Source organism: Lissotriton helveticus, chromosome 9, assembly GCF_964261635.1.
Source record: "Lissotriton helveticus chromosome 9, aLisHel1.1, whole genome shotgun sequence".
NCBI classification, from domain to species: domain Eukaryota; kingdom Metazoa; phylum Chordata; class Amphibia; order Caudata; family Salamandridae; genus Lissotriton; species Lissotriton helveticus.
In genome coordinates, this window is record NC_136070.1 from 310,426,393 (window position 1) to 310,446,520 (window position 20,128).

At 48.0% G+C, this 20,128-nt stretch overlaps 1 non-coding gene across 1 annotated transcript; it reads left to right on the top strand.

Annotated features, from left to right (window-relative positions):
- The first annotated feature begins 339 nt into the window (after positions 1–339).
- LOC144783570 (small nucleolar RNA U13) lies at positions 340–435 on the top strand. Its single transcript, XR_013601522.1, has one exon. It is a non-coding gene; the product is annotated as a small nucleolar RNA U13 (small nucleolar RNA).
- Positions 436–20,128: the final 19,693 nt, after the last annotated feature.

Here is a 20,128-nt window from a genome sequence, read left to right on the forward strand (position 1 = left end):
ATTTCATGATATCTGCGGAGGATAAAATGTAGTCCTTTCTTTATGTTGTAACTAAATAGAACCTATTGTGGGCGGTCATTTTAAGGGAAGAAACTACAAACCGGGACACGGATTGGCTACACTGCTGCATGTAAATTAGCATATTAATAAGGTTGTGTTAACAGGACAAATTTTGCTGTAGTGGACTCTCTTTTCTTAAAGAATATCGTAGATAACTCGTTATTAGCCTTGAGGGTGACCCTCGCAGATGTGGACAGACACAAGGGGCAAGACAAACTCACCCTCACATTCAAAGGAGAATCGAATTCTCTATTGATCCTCTGTTAACAATTCATTTCGATCCCTTTGATTCTTACAAGTGATGAGTGGGTTTTCATGCGCATGCGTGACGTGAGCCGTCCCGTCCTTGTTACGCCTGGGCACCCCCTTCTCAGCTTGAACTGGAGAATCATTAGAGCTTAAATGGCAGAAAAGAATGGGATGTAACGTGTCTCAGTCTGTGAATGGAGTTCAAACTGAACTGTTTTAACAGTGAGAAAATACGTATGTTTTCGTATCTGGGTTCTTAACGCTATCAACTGAGATCTCTGATCTGTGCTTATGTTCAAAATCTACAAACCTCAGTTTAGAATATCCGTTTAGTCACTGATGTGGTTAATACACTTATTGCAGCAGTGCAATATCCTGAGAACAGATAGTAACAAGCATTTGTAAGTTGCAATGCAAAAGGTCTCGCATTTACACAAGTTTGAGCTTCTGGCATTGTAAATAACAATGCCTTTTATTTATGTTTTGGTTTTAAAAACATACATAAAACGCATTGTCATTTACAATGCCAATAGCTTCCAACTCGCGTAAATGCGAGACCTATTGCATTGCAAATGCTTGTTAAGCACTGTTATTATAATCGAGGTGGCCCAGGAAGCCGGAAACCCATTTTCACTAAAAGCATTATAGACATTAGTGAGAATCTTTGCCCAGAAATTAGGATAGGTACTAAACAAATCCGCTGGGACCCCATCCGGTCCCGGGGCTTTGTTTTTGGACATTTCTTTTATCGCCCCTTGTACCTCCTCTACTGCAAATGTTAAGGGATGTGATGACTGGATGTACACCTTCCGGTTTTCACCATATCCCTGGCCCCCATAACCATAGATCTCACTAAAATAAGAGAGCCAGTGTTCGTCAGGGATAACAATGTCCAGGATGGGGTTCTCCTGCCCCGAGAAAAGAGGGTGATTACTAGTTGCCCAGAACTTACTACTATCCCGCAGAACATCCATTGATAAAAGGTTGCTCCACGCCTCCTCTTTAATCTCTTTCTTCCGCGTAGTAATAGCCAGTTTATATAGTTTCCTAAGCCTACGGACAGTATCCCTGTCTCTAGGTTTCTGCTTTAAGGCCAGAAGTAGAGCACCATGGGCTTTTGTGCAGCTAGTGTCAAACCATCTGTAGATACGATGTGGCCTTGCCTTGCATTTGTCCTTAAGATTATCAGCAATCTGGGCACATATGGAAACATAAGCCTCAATAATCTCCCCACTAGGGGCGGTACTATCTAAACATGAGGCCAGATTTTCTCCAGCCTTAGTAAAGAGCTCCTCACAAAAAGCTTCCCGGGACCACCCTGTCCCATTTTAGCCTTCTGCCCTGATCTGTTGTAGTGATATCCCTCAACTCTCCATGTTCCCTAGCTCTTGGGTCCATGACTTCCCCCATGGCCAGTTCCAAAGTGACCGGGTTGTGGTCACTGAACACAGAGGGTACTACCTTATATGATATGGCCCTAGATAACATACGAGGGGACAAAAAAATATAATCAATCACTGTTCCAGGGTCTTTACCTTTAAATGTGGGGACCTTCTCAACATTCTCACCTATACTTACTTAAAAAAGATTGCTAGACGCTAAGAGGACCTCCAAGGCCTCGCCTTGCCTACTGTGTTCGAAGTGTGGGACCGCGGTACCTGGAAACCCTTGGTAATTGTCTAAAACACAATCCCATCTACATGGGTGAACATTAACATCACCCATAATAATAATATCGAGTAAAGTGTTATTTTTTGATTTATAATCTGCTAATAAGGCATCCAGTGAGCCTAAATGTTGGTTAAGTATCTTGCTCTCACTGGCATTGTAAAAATTAATCACTAAAATATTAGGCAGATTAGGAATTACCCATTCAACAATTAAAATATTACTTGAACCTGACTCCAACATGTTAATCGAACCTTTCAGTTTTAGTGAAGTAAGGAGAATCAATCCACCTTTTGATCTACCCCCTAGTCCAGGGGTTGCTGGTACGACAAAGCTCATGAAGCCAACCAGATAAAAGGTCCTGGATGTGTCCCATGTTTCCTGAAGGCCAATGATATGGTATTGAGTATTAAAATCTACCCAGATGTCGTCACTAATCTATTGTCTAATGCCTTCCACATTCCAACTAATTAAATTGCATGTGGTTGCATCAATTGGGACCATAGGATCACCATTCAGCGGTAGGGCTGGGGCAGTTAGTCAATCGTTTTCCTCCAGGTTGGCTAACGGAGAAAAATGATTCAATAGGGCTATGTCCTGTTCTCGAGGGGTCGACGAGTTACCAGTGGGTTGTACGTGAACAGAAAGAGTTCCCTCCTCCTCACTCGGTGCCAACCCTCGAATCAGATTACACTGAGGAATATGGTTGAAACCACGTAGTGAACTCCTCTTTAGGGACGGTAAAGGTTGTGCAGGGTACTCATTTACATGTGCGCTCCGTTGGGGATAGAAGTAACCCAGTGGTAGAGGTCTAATTTCAGGATTTCCTATGGCTGAAGCATCCCAGAACAATCTGTCGGCCAAATTATACCTGTTAAAATTTACCACTACACAATCTCCCCCAATACTTTTAGAGCAACGCCCTACCCAGCCCACCCATCTGACCATAATAATGTTAGGGCCTATATCTTGACCACCACTACTAAGTTGGTTACACCAAATTCTGGACTTCCTGAAGAGATCCTGGGTAGTTTCTACCGCACCCACATTTAAAGGAGGAACCCCTGTGAGAACTGCTACCAGAGGTGCAGCCTCTGGGGGAAGATCCAGGGTCAAACCACATAAATGTGTAGAACTTCTATTACCAGATGGGATCACAGCTGGGACATCACTGCTTATATCAGTAACTTCCATCCATTGCGATTCCCTTCGCGGTAGAAAACTATTTACCAGGGGTTGTATGTTGCTAATTGACCCCTTGGGCTGACTACTAGATGAACCCTTAGTGGCCTTAGGATCATGATTCACAACCTTCTCGGGCTCTCTCACCAAAGATTTTTGCCCTCTGTATTCTCTAATAAATTGGTCAATATGATCAATTTTTTTTAATAGACCAGCTACACAGATGTTAAGAGAGTCCACAATATCCTTAGCTATACCGACCAACACTGGCTCCGGTCGTTTGTTAAACATGTCTTCTACTAGTTCGGCCAGTTGATCGGGAACATCTAGGGCAACACCTTTAGTCAATGATACAGGTTTTACTCGTTTAATAACCTTCTTTGATCGTCTACCTTTCCCTGGATTGTTCTGTGGCAAGGGGGCTTCTTTATTTCTTTCATTAATACAGCCTGTAACATTAGTTACTACAGTACCGGATATAGTCTCAGTTATAGACGTGGGTTGAAGCATCGGCTGTGCAATCATTACTACCAGTTCCAGAGGAACATTAGGCACAGGCAATGCTGGTAAAATGTCAGAGTCATCACAAACTAAAGTAGGGAGATCCAGGCCCAGTTACTTCTCGGCATTTGCGATCTCCTTGCTTAGTACCCCCACTGCCGATGTTAGATAGGAGATAATAGATTCGGACTTTCGCTGTACTTTTGCCTTTTTCCCCTCCAGCGACCCATTGCTCAACTGCTTTCTCTTACCCATTTTGGTGGTTAGAGGTGTGGCCCAGCCCAGCCTCTTTCGGCCCCTGACGGCCACAGACGGCCCACCCTTTGCGTCCGTGTGGCGGAGGGGGCTGGGCAATTAAATAGTCCTCGGAGTAAGGGGGAGGGGCCGTCAGTCCGTCCTGGCCCCGTGGCAGTCTGAGGCGTGTAGGCGCTTCCTTACGGTCCCCCCGCGCCCACTCGCCTCTCTCCTGTCAGGCGCTGCGTCTCCCGTGGAGCGGGAGGTGTGAGGTATTCTTAAAGCCTCCGTAGCAAGGGGGAGGGGCCGGCAGTCCGGTCCTGTCCCCGTGGCAGTCTGGGACGGGTAGGCGCTTCCTTAGGGCCCCCCCCCGTGCTGGCTCGCCTCTCTCCTGTCAGGCACTGCGTCTCCCGCAGAGCGGGAGGCGCGAGGTATTCTTAAAGCCCCCGGGGCAAGGGGGAGGGGCCAGCAGTCCGGTCCTGGCCCCGTGGCAGTCTGAGGCGTGTAGGTGCTTCCTTACGGTCCCCCCGTGCTGGCTCGCCTCTCTCCTGTCAGGCGCTGCATCTCCTGGCCTGATTCAACAGAAGATCCCTGTCCTTATAGTGATGTAGCCTGGCCACCACTGGCCTCGGTGGGCTCTTTCTAAGGTGAAGAAGGATGTCAGTCCCGCTGGAGCGACGGTTACCTTCAGCCAGTTTTCCAAATATTCCACCATGTCGGGTCCTTCCACCCCTTCTGGCAGTTCTACCACTCGGATGTTGTTTCTTCGATTCCTCCTATCTGCATTCTCCGCTCGCCTCTCCAGGGTCCGTAGCCTATGTTGAAAATCGGTCATCTGCGCTGCCATCGACTTCTGAGCCGGTTCCATGACCTCTATGGCTACTTCCGTTTGCTTCATCCTGTCGGTCAGCTTGGCGTGGTCGGCTCAAAGCAGTCCCAGCCCTTGCGTCATATGACCAATGTCCTTTTGTAAGGCTTCCCTAGTGGCTGTAATGGCTTGTAGTATTTGATCAACCTGCTGCTGGAGCATCCCCTCTGGAAGTTGTTGCGATCCCTCTCGTGCTTCTGTGACCGCCGTGTCATCCTCCTGTTCCAGCGGTGCTCTCACTTATTTCCCCCTTGGCTTCCCCTTGTCCTCTCAGGACTCGGGGATCTCATGGCCGTCGAGCATTCACTGTGGTTCACCTCCTCTCTGCCGATGCTCACTGTGTGTGCGTGACTCAGGCAGAGTGGCAGTGCCTATTTTGCCATTGGCCTCCCTCTTTCAGACTGGCATACCCCGACAGGGTTTTTCGCCCAGTCCAGTCATGCCTTTCCATGCTGCGCTCTCGGTTCTCCAGAAGGACCACTCTCCAGTAGGACCCGTCAGGGATATCTTCTGGCTTGGTCGGCCCTTCCTCTCTTCAGTCTCGCCCGTGCCGGTGGGTTGTGTTCCGGGCGAGTATGAAGGGGCCTCTATGCTAGCAGCAGGGCCTGCTCCAGCCCAGCAATTGTGACCTGAGGCGCTCTTCTTGTCAGCCGAGGTCACCCCACCACCGCCGTGCTCACCACTGGTCAGTGCAGAGCGTGACCACTCAGCAGCATCAGCAGTTCGAGCAGTCCCTCCGCTGCATCCGCCAGCTCCCCCACCTCGCAATGGCAGTGCCTTAGCTGCTTCTCGTCGAGGTCACTCACCAGTCCTCTCAGTTGTCCTCGCATCCGCTCGAGTTCTCTCCGCTGTGTCAATCCACTCCTACTGCCTCAGTTTACTCGCCCACGTGATCCACTGTACTCAATTACGCCGTCTTCAAGGCCTTCAAGAAAGGGGGAGTCATCACCTGTATTCGCCCAGCTGCTCTCCAGTACCAATGTCCATTCGCCAAGATGCTTCGCTCTACAGGGCCAGATAAGAGTCCCCGCAATCCACTGTATTCAAGTCTGACAACTTCGAAATCTTCAAGAGAGGGGAGTCAGCCTCTGTATCTGGCCAGCTGCTCTCCAGCACCAGTGCTCAGTAGCTGATATGCCTCACTCCCCAGGGCTGGTCAAGAGCAGGCAAACCGCCTATTTCCACTTTCCCAGCGTGATGCTAAGACCCCCAGTAGTGTTCCTTTTCAGGGTCTCCTCACCGCTCCATCACAGTAAAACTGCAGCCTTCTGCTACACTCTATTGCTCATACAGCTCCAGAGTGCCAAACCTCATTCAGCCCCATTGTCCCCCAGTAATCGCCGCCATGGTGTCCACATTTGGTGCTCAATATCCCCGGGGCTGCACCTGTACACTATGCTGCAGATTCCTGCTCCCTATCTCTTCTTGGGTCGTTTCCGTCCCTCCAGGCGCCTTCCCCAGGTATGGCTGCTCCTGCTCTGCAGTCCCGCCACCCGCAGGTGCCTCCACACGCACCGCTACTGCTCTGGCAGGCCGCCGATTCCGCACTCGGGCAGAGGGGGGTAGGGAAGCCCCGCTCACCGTAATCTTCGCCCCGTACTGTGCCGCATCAAGGCACAGTTCTTCGCTGCCGACTACCTCAAACGTGTCTGTCACCCGATAGCAGCGTAGCGCTTCCAAGTCCGCCCGCTGCTCAAGGGTCTGCGCCGCTACAACTCCCCGCCCGGCTGCTCACACCGCCATCTTGTGTATCTTTAGCCGGCCGGTTCCCACGGGCATCGGGGCTCACAAGCTGCAGAAACCTTCCAATGCACGACACTGTGCACATGTGGGGCCTCTGGGTGTTAAAGCTGTCCTCACTGGTACCCCCGGTCGATCTCCGAAGCCCCAGCCTCCACTGCAATCAGCAGAATGATGGAACTTCTATGCCGCCATCTTGCAGCCTCAACTCCACTTTCTTCCAGTCAGCGGTTCGCCCTACTATACAGCTGCCGCAGCCACTCTCCAGGTCGCCGAGTCATCCAAGCGCATTCCCCTTTCACCTCTGAGGGTCGGGTGTTCGCTTTGCACCCCTTAAGCAGGATAAACGACGGGGGCAGCGCTGAGCTCTGTGCTCATGCGTCCTCTCTCATTCACCTCGTGGCCACGCCCCCAACGTTTGATACCTTTGATGACACTTAGATGGTCAACCTTCTCTGGCTGCAATGGGATAATATTTTCCACTGTAAGTTGTCCTTAACAGAGAAACATTTAAACTAAAGAAATCTCTTTCTGAGGATTTCATTGAACAGACCTGGATCCAATGAGAGGAACTTTTTTTAATATGATTATATCTTCATAGGGCAACGTACTTTGATTATTGACCTTGTGGGAATTTGTCCACCTGCCTGTTTGGGACAATTTGATACCTTTGACGACATTTGGATGTTGTACCTTAGTCTGGCCCCAATTGTAAGTGTGATAACAAGGCTATACTTCATTCATTAGTCTCGCAACTTTGGCTACAACAGTTGGATAACTAACCATGTGATACTTTCTTTCCTTACCAGTAATTGATATTTTTTCGATTCACACTTGTTGATCTACAGGATTGTACCTACATGACTGATGCATTAGGTCAGTCTTATTACAAAGGGCAAATTATTTTCTCTTGGGTGCAGGCTATATGTTACACTACCATTTTTGTTTACTCTCTGTTTCACTTTTTACTCATCCTTGATGGACATAATCATGATTTGAACTATTTTTCATATCTATCATGTCTGCCTCTCTGTGTTTTTTCTTCCACTGTCACCCTTAATAGGGGAGCGCACAACAGAAATGTATCTCTACATGTTCTGTGTGGTTTATCAATTTTTTTGTGCACATATCGGTGACACTTCAATTTGACTTACATGTGGCACTTGTATGGTTCTCCTTTGTTTCTTCCTGGAGTTTGATCACAATATAATGCTTGGAGCATAATGGATATATACAGGATAAAAGGAATGTATATACACAGAATGTGTTATTGGTTGACATATCTCTTGTACATATGTGATTATTGGCTTGAAGAAGTCACTTGTGTGATGAAACATGTGTCGGCTCTCTTTTCCGGATTCTTATACATGCTTCATTGAAACATTTGACTCCTGATCTTTTATTGTGTTCACGTTGCAATATTATATATGGTGACAACACCATTTACTGACTATATGATAAGTGTTTTGGTACATCAATTTCCTAGATAGATAGATAGATAGATAGATAGATAGATAGATAGATAGATAGATAGATAGATAGATAGATAGATAGATAGATCGATAGATAGATAGATAAATTGCTCTTCACACATTGAATCTTCCAATCTATGTCGTACAGAGGCCACTAAAGGGGTTTCTCTGCTCTTGGGTAGAACTGCATTTTCTCAATCCGTATATTTGGTTCATGTTACATGAAACCATCCCCCCTTTAGAGAAATTAAACTAGAAGACTTATGCAATTCCTATCCCCTGAAAGGGTATCAGTCAGGAAATTATTAAGGTGGGTACTCAGGAAACTAGAAAAGAAAAAGAGGAGTAAGCATCTCTTGAAATTTTCTGTGCGCTGCAAAGAACTGAAATCCTTTCTCACAGTCCATGTGTTCTATCCCCATAATATGATGTAGAGTTGTCTATACCCAATTGCCCTATTTATCTTTTCACTAAGGCTGGTGAATTGGTTAATGAAGTGCGACAGTGGTGTAGAAGTTAAATGTCACATGTGGGCTGTGGTGTAATTTTACATCATCCAAATGTAAACATGGAAAAGCATTACTCCAGATTCATTATTGTGGCTTTGCTTCCAGCAATTTGATACTCAATATTATCATAGGTCATATGGGCGGGATACCCGTCACCCCCTCCCAACACAAATCCCAAGAATGGGAAGACGGAAACGGTTCTTGAGCTTTTGGAAGGCGGTGAGGGAGTTACCCTCACCGGCCGTATTTATTAAAATATGAAACAAAAATTAAAACATTAAATTAACAGTTTCATATTATGTACAATTTCATTTACACATTACGATGCATTTTCTCAAAATCAAATTGTACATCCTAGCATTACGGGCCAACGGCAAGGTCGTAACCGGTGTCAGATCCCTAATACCATAACTCCCCCCTCACTTGTGAGGGGAGGGTGCACAGAGGACTGTACCTCTGTGCCAACTTCCAATTTCCCTTGTCTTAACGGGGGCCCCATATTTACTCGGCGCCATCTTGGTGGTCGTCCGAGGACTCATGTGAGGTGTGTAGAAGGTAGCGTAGACCCCCCTCCCACCCCACACTGCTTACCACATCCGCCGTCGCGGATGTCCTGGCCCCGGGAAATTCCCAGGAGGGGCCCGTAGCCCCTCCTCCCCAGGGAGGGGCCGATGACCGCCTTCCCTTTCGGCGTCCCCATCCTTAGAGGGTACCGCCTCCCCGTGTGAGGGGCCAATGGCCGCCTCACCCCGGGCGCTCCCATCCATAATGGGTGGCGCCCCACCTCTAGGGATCTTCCAATTACTGCTCACCGATCATGACCTTACCGCCCGACCAGAAAATAAATACGACAGTTTTTAAACTAAAAGAGAATAACAGTTATACTGGGCATTTAAAAACATAAACCTCCACCTATGCCCTAACAGTTTTTACATTTAGCTGTGATACCTCGCCAGAAAAGAGCAACCATTTTATTGTCATATCACGACCCTCCCAACTTTACCGAAACAACCTGAGAAGAGATAATATCCATGTCAATTGACTTTATTGCAATACAAATCGCTGTCATCAGGGGCTGGTGGGTGGGTCAAAATTGGCTCCTTGTTCCGTCTCGGGCTCACGAGCAACGAGGAGGTGCAGCTTCCAAGCACAGGAACAAGAGGATGCTTCCTTGGCAAGATGCTCCTTTTATCCTTCTTCGGGAGGGCGTGGCCTTCCCCGACACGCCTACGGGGCGGTTCGAACGGTGTAGGTGTCTAGGACAACCCTTCTTGGGCGGGAAAAGGCGCGCCCCGGCTACGCCACTACGGGCATACCAGCCAAGCCACGCCTCTCGCCCAAAACGGTTTCCCGGGGGGATCGGGGTACTCCACCATACGTTCGGGGGGACCGAGTGGTCGCCCCTTTCCATATGGGCGGGATACCCGTCACCCCCTCCCAACACAAATCCCAAGAATGGGAAGACGGAAACGGTTCTTGAGCTTTTGGAAGGCGGTGAGGGAGTTACCCTCACCGGCCGTATTTATTAAAATATGAAACAAAAATTAAAACATTAAATTAACAGTTTCATATCATGTACAATTTCATTTACACATTACGATGCATTTTCTCAAAATCAAATTGTACATCCTAGCATTACGGGCCAACGGCAAGGTCGTAACCGGTGTCAGATCCCTAATACCATAACTCCCCCCTCACTTGTGAGGGGCGGGTGCACAGAGGACTGTACCTCTGTGCCAACTTCCAATTTCCCTTGTCTTAACGGGGGCCCCATATTTACTCGGCGCCATCTTGGTGGTCGTCCGAGGACTCGTGTGAGGTGTCTAGAAGGTAGCGTAGACCCCCCTCCCACCCCACACTGCTTACCACATCCGCCGTCGCGGATGTCCTGGCCCCGGGAAATTCCCAGGAGGGGCCCGTAGCCCCTCCTCCCCAGGGAGGGGCCGATGACCGCCTTCCCTTTCGGCGTCCCCATCCTTAGAGGGTACCGCCTCCCCGTGTGAGGGGCCAATGGCCGCCTCACCCCGGGCGCTCCCATCCATAATGGGTGGCGCGCTCCCATCCATAATGGGTGGCGCCCCACCTCTAGGGATCTTCCAATTACTGCTCACCGATCATGACCTTACCGCCACAGGCCGGATAGTTGACCGGCTATCCGGACCCCCCAAAAACTCCTACTATAGGTCATGGCTACTCAAACTTTTTAACCAAGCTAGGAAGTCCCCTATGAGTAAGACATTTCCTTCCCGGGACAAATGGACCCCATCCTCCAGATACATATGGTCCCCCCGGATACATCCATGTGGTACACAATGCAACTTTCCTGTGCGAAACAATCTACCTAATTTGCTATTAACCTTCTTTACCGAGTGATTCAAAGCTGACACAGAGAGGGCCCCCCGCCACACCTTCCGAGGAATCATGTGTGACCATGCGATCGTGCACCCCGGAAACCTCCTTGCCAACCAGCTTACCGAGGCCAAGATTAACTCAAGAAGTACTCGTCGACCAATGGTCACCAAATCATTGCCCCCAAGATGTACTATGATTACAGACGGCGGTGACCTTGTCCGCCCTAAAAGGCCCTCCATAAAACCTTGAAACTGGTCAATACAGAGCCCGCCCCTTCCGTGGAAGGTCACCCTGTACCCGTATTCCCCCGCAACGTGAATCATGTCACCTGCTTTGAATACATCCGCGGCGCGCCTCACGTATGAGTGGCCAACGACCCACACCACTCTTTCTTCAGCCGGTGAACTTTGACCGCTGGTCCCCAGGTGTCGGGTCAACAGCACTGACCGCCCCGCAAGGCCTGCTCGTGCAACTGAAAATCAAACAGAAAACAAGAAGCGTGAGTGCATGACATAGGCTTCACAACATGTGCAACCGCACATACCTCTTATAGCAATTCGAGGACCAACGCCCCAATTGTTTCACTTTTTCAACACTCAGACCCCTGGCTGTAGCCTCCGTAGCAGCCCCTATCCGGAAGGAATGGGGCCCAAAATCGCTCGGGTCCAAGCCCACTGACGCGATTGCCATTGTTAACACCCGCTGAAACTGAAACCTCGTCAGTGGGGTGGCATCGGTGTGTCTCAACAAACTCCCCCCCCATGATGCCGCCCTCTGCGCTAAATACTCCTCCACGCATTTTACCGGGCACATGGGAGACTCCGGGATCCGCTGGACTACCACACTGTCCCCGATGGCTTCCTGATCGGTCTTGGAACTGGCTATTGTGACCACCATTGTGTCACCCTTGATCTGAATGTGGTCTCGACACAGACCTCCCCCCGTATCCCACTTATTCCTTGCTACCAGCTCGCTCACCCGCATAGCCCCATGGAATGCTAATGCAAAAGCGGGCCGGAACAGCACCGTCTCTGATTGAGATGAACAAGTCGCAGGGAGTACGGACATTAACAGGGACAACCTAGCCAGATCTATCGGGTGCCTTCCATCCACTCTCCGACCCTCAAGGCGTTGCCACCCACGCAACGCTCTTTTCACGAGAAAGGACGATGTGGGGTCCTGGATGCCATGCGCCTGTGCCATGAAGGCAATGGCGGCCCTGTGCCTGTTGGCTGTTGCCAGTGATCGGCCTGCCTGATGTAGTGCTACCAGAAATTGCAGAACAGACTCCTCCTGTCCCCAATGCTCCCCCCCCCGTTGAACCCAAAAATGACCAATATGAACGGAACGCTCCTTCATATGCCTTCCTTGTCCTGGGTGCTAAACTCTCTCCCACGAGGTTTTGTAATCCGGGGCACCGAGAGACCAGAGAGCTTCGGGAAATGGTGCCGCCACCAAGTCCGCTGAGGGCAGAAAACCCCTGAAGGCCTGCATATGGGAACGAGAGAGTGCATCAGCTGCCTGGTTCAGTACCCCCGGCACGTGTCTTGCCCTAAAGTGGACATTTAATCTCATACATAGCAGGACAATTTCTTTCAGCAATCTCAAAATCCATTTGCAACGTGCTGCCTGATTATTGATACATTCAACAACAGTCATATTATCAGACCAGAACACCAGAGCACGATCATGCAACCCCTCTGGCCATGTTTTCAAGGCCACCAGAATGGGGAACAGCTCGAGGAACCCGATGTTACCTGTGAGCCCACTATCGTGCCACCACGCCGGCCATGTTTGTGCCGACCATTTCTCACCAAATATGGCGCCAAAACCCACACTCCCCGCCGAGTCAGTCCACAACCCCAGCTCCTCGGAGGAAACTGCTGGCTTGTTCCACACGACACGACCGTTGAAATCCACCAGAAATGCCAACCATATGCGCATGTCCTGGCGAACCTCGGCTGACAGTCTTGTGCGGTGGTGTCCTTCCTTGAGACCCACCATGGCTTGTGCAATAGAGCGGGAAAAGGGGTGGGCCATCGGTATTACTCTGAGGGCAAAGTTAAGCTGACCCACAACCTGTTGCAGCTGATGGAGAGTTACTTTTCTCTCGCCAATGCATACTTCTAGTGCGGCCTTAAACTTCATTACCTTCTCCCTGGGCAAACGGAAGCACCCCTCTACTGAATCCAGCTCAATTCCAAGAAACTCGAGAGACGTAGATGGCCCCACTGTCTTGCCCGGTGCCAATGGCACACCAAAACTTTTCATGAGATTACAGAATTCCATCAAAGCCTGTTCACATTCCGTGCCCCCGGCTGCCCCCAGAAACAGAAAATCATCAAGGTAGTGCATTACCTGTGTGAGGCCCGTGGCTCTAGTGAACGCCCATTGCAAAAAGGTACTGAACTTCTCAAAATATGCACAAGAAATGGAGCAACCCATCGGCATACATTTATCCATGTAATAACGTCCTTGGAACACAAAACCTAAGAGGCGCTGATCCTGTGGGTGTACCGGGAGCAACCGGAACGCTGACTCAATATCTGATTTAGCCATCAGCGCTCCGGGCCCTAGGCGATTCAACATGGCGACGGCCTCATCAAAGGATGCGTACCGCACCGAACACAGTCCCGGGTCAATCGCATCGTTCACCGAAAGACCCCTGGGAGCAGACAAATTATGGATCAACTGAAACTCACCTGGGTCCTTTTTGGGGACTACTCCCAACGGTGAACATACAAAATTAACAACAGGCGGGTGCACATACGGCCCCGCAACCCGACCTCGGGTCACCTCTTTTGCAATTTTTGCCTGCACCACCGTCGTGTTTCGTTGCACAGATAGTTGATTCTTACACTGTGCTTCCCCCCGTAAACCCCCCGCCGGGATGCGGAAACCATATGAGAAACCGTCTCGCAACACCCCAGCGGAGACATGGTCTGGGTATCGGTTCAGCCAAGGGATCAATGCCATGATGTCAACAGGAGTAGGTAACTGTGCCCCTCGGGCGATGCTAGACCTGTTTGGCCCCCCCTCTACCTCCCGTTTCACCATTCTTTGCTCTGCACGAACTCTCGGGGTGTGAGGACTGTCCACACCCTGCACACTCATGCCTGAACTTGCATGTTCCTTGTGGCCTAGTGCACTTGCCTCTGTTAAAGCTCCAACACACCCCTTTTTTACCTGAGTTCCCATTATTCTTGTTGTGCTGATCCCCATTGGCGCCTGCCCGAAAGGGCGCCGCCAAGTAATGGCGGGGAGGCTCTGCGCCATTCCCGCCCAAAGAAGACGACCTCGCCGTGTTCGGCATAACTTGCTTCTGCCAGGAAATGGAGTCGAAACAATCCCACGTCAGGGATGAGTCGTGCTCCTTGGCCTTACGAAATTTGTTATCATAACCCATCCATTGATTACCTTCATATGCTTCAAAAAATTCCATAATACGTGTCTGATAACAGGCCAATTCTGATAATACTTCAGGCCTACGTTCCCCCATGATTGTAGTAAACATACCGAACGCCCTGGCCCAATTAGCGATTGTTTCCTCCACCCTGAAACCCGCCATTTTTGCACGCCATACACTTGGATGCAACAACTCCTTCTGATTTTTAACGTGTTCTATCTCATAGTGATCGGTTAACAACGAAAACATGTTCACATATTTATCGGCCCAAATCCTCTCTTTCACATCCATCGGGATATGCTGAACAATTTTTTCCCTCCTAGAGGGTAACGATCCCTCCCCTGCTATCGGCAACGGCTGCTTACCAGAACCATGAGCCGTATCTGTTGCAGCTGTTGTTCCAACGACCGGTGCCGGTTTATCCGAGGGAACCTGCCGGGAAACAAGAGGACAAGGTGCCTTCGCAGCATCTCTCGATTGCCGCAACTGATTCATTATCAACTTGGCCTCTGCCGCCGTGTCTCTTGGTGCCGGAGCACTCTCGTTGTTTTTGCCCAACCATGCCGCCAACTGAGCGGCCAGTTCGGGAGGCATATCCCCCTCACTCACAGGCGTAACTACCACAGGGATCGGCTGTCCCGCGTTCGGGATCGGAACTGGGGCCCCCACTGGACCGACCGGGCTCGCCGGTGGTGACTCAAGAACCGGGGCCTCCCCACCTGCCGCCCTACTCCTGACCCTTTTACCTCTCCCGGCAGGGACTATTCCCGGCAATGCTGGCCCGATGGTCTTCTTCGGTCTACCATTCATTGCCGCCATCTGCTTCTTCATGTCCGCCATATCTTTCACCAGCGTGCGAAGCAGTTGTTCAGTCCCAACTTTCCTTCCGACCCTCTTGCCAGGCATCGTATCGCGGGATTCCAACGAGGTGCTGGATCCAAAGCTTCGGACTCACTGAAAGAGAAACACAAAAATTACAAGTTCTCAAAATTGGCTCCTTGTTCCGTCTCGGGCTCACGAGCAACGAGGAGGTGCAGCTTCCAAGCACAGGAACAAGAGGATGCTTCCTTGGCAAGATGCTCCTTTTATCCTTCTTCGGGAGGGCGTGGCCTTCCCCGACACGCCTACGGGGCGGTTCGAACGGTGTAGGTGTCTAGGACAACCCTTCTTGGGCGGGAAAAGGCGCGCCCCGGCTACGCCACTACGGGCATACCAGCCAAGCCACGCCTCTCGCCCAAAACGGTTTCCCGGGGGGATCGGGGTACTCCACCATACGTTCGGGGGGACCGAGTGGTCGCCCCTTTCCAGTCACAGTGCTCCACTATGTAGAAAAGCCTACTTTTGACCGAGATAAGTCACTGCCTTATAAACCACAGGGTAGGGTAGCAAAGTGGTGCATCCTAAATATTAAAGACAAACATGATCCTAGAGGCTACAGCCCCAAATCACCAATTTATGTGTAAGTAAAATGCAAATGTATGACGTATAGTCAACGTCAAGTGTATTTTTATACTTAATTAAAACCATTGCATTCCAATGAAGTAACTTCCAGCTACATTTGTTAAAATACACAATTGCAGCACTAAAACTCATTTACTCTAATAACTGAAGCAATTTTGCTGTATACTATGCAATTTATTCTACATTAAAGTATAATGTTAATAAATGGCAACCTGAAAGTGAATCTTAAAATACACCTGTAGGCAGGGCCTTCCTCTCAACTTATTCTTTTATCCCTTTGCAGTAGATAATTTATTTATTATGTATATAAACTTGTCATTTTAAAATGTAGACTAGGATTTAATATTTCTCAACGAGCCATTCAATTGCCCACATATATTTTTGATAATGATATTGGAAAGAATAATCTTAGCTGCCAAAAGTTTCAAATAGTAGTTAATACATTTCTGCTGGGCTTCCCTCCTGACAACGATTAATCCTTGAGACGATGTGAACTTAAAACCCACTTTCGCAGTGACAATATCACTGCCTATTGGAGCAGCAAGGCTCAGGGGTATTAATTACTAGTCATTTAGATCGGAATTTGTCACTGGGGAGTTTACAGGAGTTTGCAGCCAAGCAAAGGGTTCAGGCTAGAACTGGCGTTTTTATTATGTCAGAAGGAGGCATTTGCGATAGCTGTCTTTTATTGGGAGACCCATTGTAGAAACTCTTCATAGTTCCCACTACAGAACAAACCTAGTTCCAGATGAGAAAAAGGGATGATTCCTCATTCTCATAAGGATGAACCCAGGAATGGACCAAGAGTTCTGAATAGCAGAGTTTGACTCCATCCATTTTAGAAAAAGGCTTCTGGGAAGGTTATTCGGTAAGCAAACTTGAAGTGATCCAAAAGAGGGATTGCTTGTTTTGGGAAAATGCATAGTCTGCCATAGAAACATCACCAATCACTGGCTGCTGCACTGCATAAAATAAAAGCATTCCACAAACTCCCTGGAACCATTGTGGGCCTGTAAGATTCATCAGAAGAAAACATTTTGCTTCATACACCATCTGTGACAAAATCTTAGGTTTCCTTGAGCCTTAACTTACATACAGGTGCTGAAAGTGCTCAAAAGGGGTGAGTTGGCCAGCTCTGCACTACCTTCGTGATGCAAGACAAGATGCTAAAGCTCCTCAAGAAAGGCACAACGATGCTGGTCAAGGACTGCTGATTTTTGCAAACTCTGAACTTTTTGTATCAACTTTCAAGGCTAAGACAGAACTGCAAAAAAGAAGCAACCCACCCCATGCAGACTTTATTAGCTATAGTCTTTTGCACTGACCACTGAAGAAATTTAAGAACAGAAAAAGTAACCTACTGCCAGATTTATACCTTCTCAGATGGGTTACTCCATCACAACGGTGACCGATATCTATCTGCCAAAATTTAAATGACATTATGTCCTATAGAATTTATATTTTGGTGGACGGGATATCTGTCACTGTTGTGATGGAGTAATCTATCCACTGAGATCTAAATCATGCTCTAAGTCTAATCCTAGAACAAGATGGGGAAAGCCATACATTTATCGTAGTTACAAAACAACATTGGCAGCTATGAAATTCACCTTTATCCCGCCCTGAACTTTTGCCACCAAAACTGAATGATGTATTCAACTCACCAGCTTCAGCCTTGCCCAACTGGAGAGGTTTGAATTCCAGGAAAAAGAATGTGTGTCATTTCAACCCTGGTATGTGGCTCGTTAGACACCATGGGACAGATTTACAAGCCCCTTGCACCACTTTTAAGTCAATTTTCCCAAGTTAAAAATGACGCAAAAGTGGTGCAAGGGGCTTGTAAATCTGCCCCCATGTCTTTAGTACACAATGACCTTCACTTCCCTAGCGGGTGATCACTTATTTTAGTGTGAGATTACTGCTAAGACACTGTCTTATATTCATCTGCTGCTTGTACAGTTTCACAGAAGAGAGAGCAGTTTTCTGAGCAGGTGTAATGTTGTAATAGCTCTGCTCACAACCCAACAAAGCAAGGATTTTTTTTCTGAAAAAGTAAAACACAAACTGGCTCTAATGCTCTGGAGGTTCTCCCTCAGTATACAAAAGTGATCTCTATTGTTTCCGGTTTGACACCACAAGGCATTTTCTAGTTATCGTAACATGAAAAATAGAGCAGTTATTTTAGCTTACATTGGCTTATGTTCCTTTTGCAGATGGACTGACGATCAATGGTTTCCAATGGTAGGGACAACTTTGGGGCATATTATCAAGGACCAGTGTTAAAATTATCGCCATTTTATCGGCAGGAAACTGTCAATAAAACAGTGATAATGGGCTTGATAATACGCCCTTGTTAATTCCCATAGAAGTCCATGTTCTGATGTTAACATGGGCTTCTATGGGAATTAACAAGGGCATATTATCAAGCTCATTATCGCCGTTTTATCAGCAATTTCTTGCCGATAAAACGGCGATAATTTTAACACCGGTCCTTGATAATATGCCCCTGCATCTTTAGTGCCTGAAACCTGGTGCTTCGTCGAACTCCAATTAAGGCTAGAGAAGTGCAACTTTATTACCGGGGAATCCACAACTTTTGGCTGATCCCCACATTGGCCAAACAGTAAATCACCATTTAAATCTCAAAGGAGAAGTGTTGAATGGTGTAACCAGTAATGCTTATTTTAGCCTTAATCCATCGGGGTGAGATTAATATCATGTCTGTGTCCAAGTTTACTATGAACATTGTCAATGCTTGGCCCTTTTTGTCTTAAAACTTAAAAATCTATTTCTCCAGGCCCGTTTACCATATTACAACTACTTTTGTGACATTTTACTGTTGGGGACGAGAATGTCCTTTGCATGGTGTACAGCCATGTTACCCTGCCCTGAGTGACTCACAGCGAATGTCTAGGGGGCATATTATCAAGCAGAGCCGTAAAATTATTGCTGTTTTAGAGGCAGAAAACTGCAGCTAAAGTGACGATAATGGGCTTGATAATATGCCCTAGAGAATTCCAATAGAAGCCCATGTTCACACCAGAACATGGGTTTCTATTGGAAATCACAAGGCCATATTATCTATCCCATTATCACCGCTTTAGCGGCAGTTTTCTGCCGCTAAAACTGCAATAATTTTAACGCCCTGCTTGATAATATGCCCCTAGATTCCTTGTTTTTTATTTTTTTTGCCCTAGTGTCACACTAATCTGTGTGTGTGTGCATAGGCGTATGTCTATTGTTGCAGGCCTTTCAACTGTCCTGTGAACTAGAGGCGAACACCAAGATTACCGACATTTACTGTCAATGGACTACTGTTCCTGTCATGGTTTAGCATGCAAAGCAGGGAAGCAGAGTTTTGGGCTTTGTGAATCTATGGTTGTCACTAGACCTTTCTATGTGTGTCTTTGGGGTGGATGTATTATGGCTCCCTTGTGTAAAATGCTGCTGCTGACCCAGATCCTAGTGCTAACATTCCAAGTGTGAGTAGTACATGCATTGTGTATGATAGAAATGGCCCTTTTTGCAGGTTTATTCCCAAATGTTTTGCCTTTTGCCTCCTATTTTTCTGACCCTGCTTTTGCTGGATATGGGACTCTGGGCACTTTACCACTGCTGATTAGTACTTAATGGCATATGCTTTCTGTGCAGTGATTAAGATTGCTTATCCATGATTAGCATATTTGATTGACTGGTAAGTCCCTAGTAAAGTATGCTGAGTGTGCCAGGGCCTATTAATCAAATGCTACCAGTGGGCTTGCAGCACTGGGTCTGGTGGCTCAGTGGACTAATGCTTCCACTGCAGGGACCTGTGTTCAACCTCAAGGTCACAGGTTCAAATCCCAGCGGGTCCACTCAGCTTTTCATCCATCTGAGGTTGATCAAATGAGTACCATTGAGTTGGGTAACAAGAAACATCTGTTATTCAGTGCCAAGATACCTCCGGTTGAACGTACGCTTTACAAATACACGTTATGTTATGTTATGTTGTGCCAAAAAATGAGTATCCCTGTAAATATGATTTAGACCTGCCACTGCAGTGTCTGCAAGCACATGTTTTAACTGCCATGTCTTCCTGGCCAGTTCACCCACTTGCCAGGCCCTAACCTTCCCATTTCTTATATGTAGGGAACCCCTCAGGTAGGCCCAAAGTAGCCCTGTGGGCAGAGTGCAGTGTATATAAAAGACATTATATGTACTGGTGTGTGTTACGATAGTGAAATACTATGCATTTAGTTTTTCACTATTTAAAGGCTGTCTGTTTCAGAGGTTAATATGGGAGCTGCATTGTAATATCCTACAGTGTAACTTTCCTTTGGGACAAGATAGAGAAATGGGGTTTAGGCTCTATGAACTCAGAATGTAGTAGCACACCTTTTAGTCCCGTATGCCCCGGAGGCCCCGCTTTGGGCGGTGGGTGGCACCA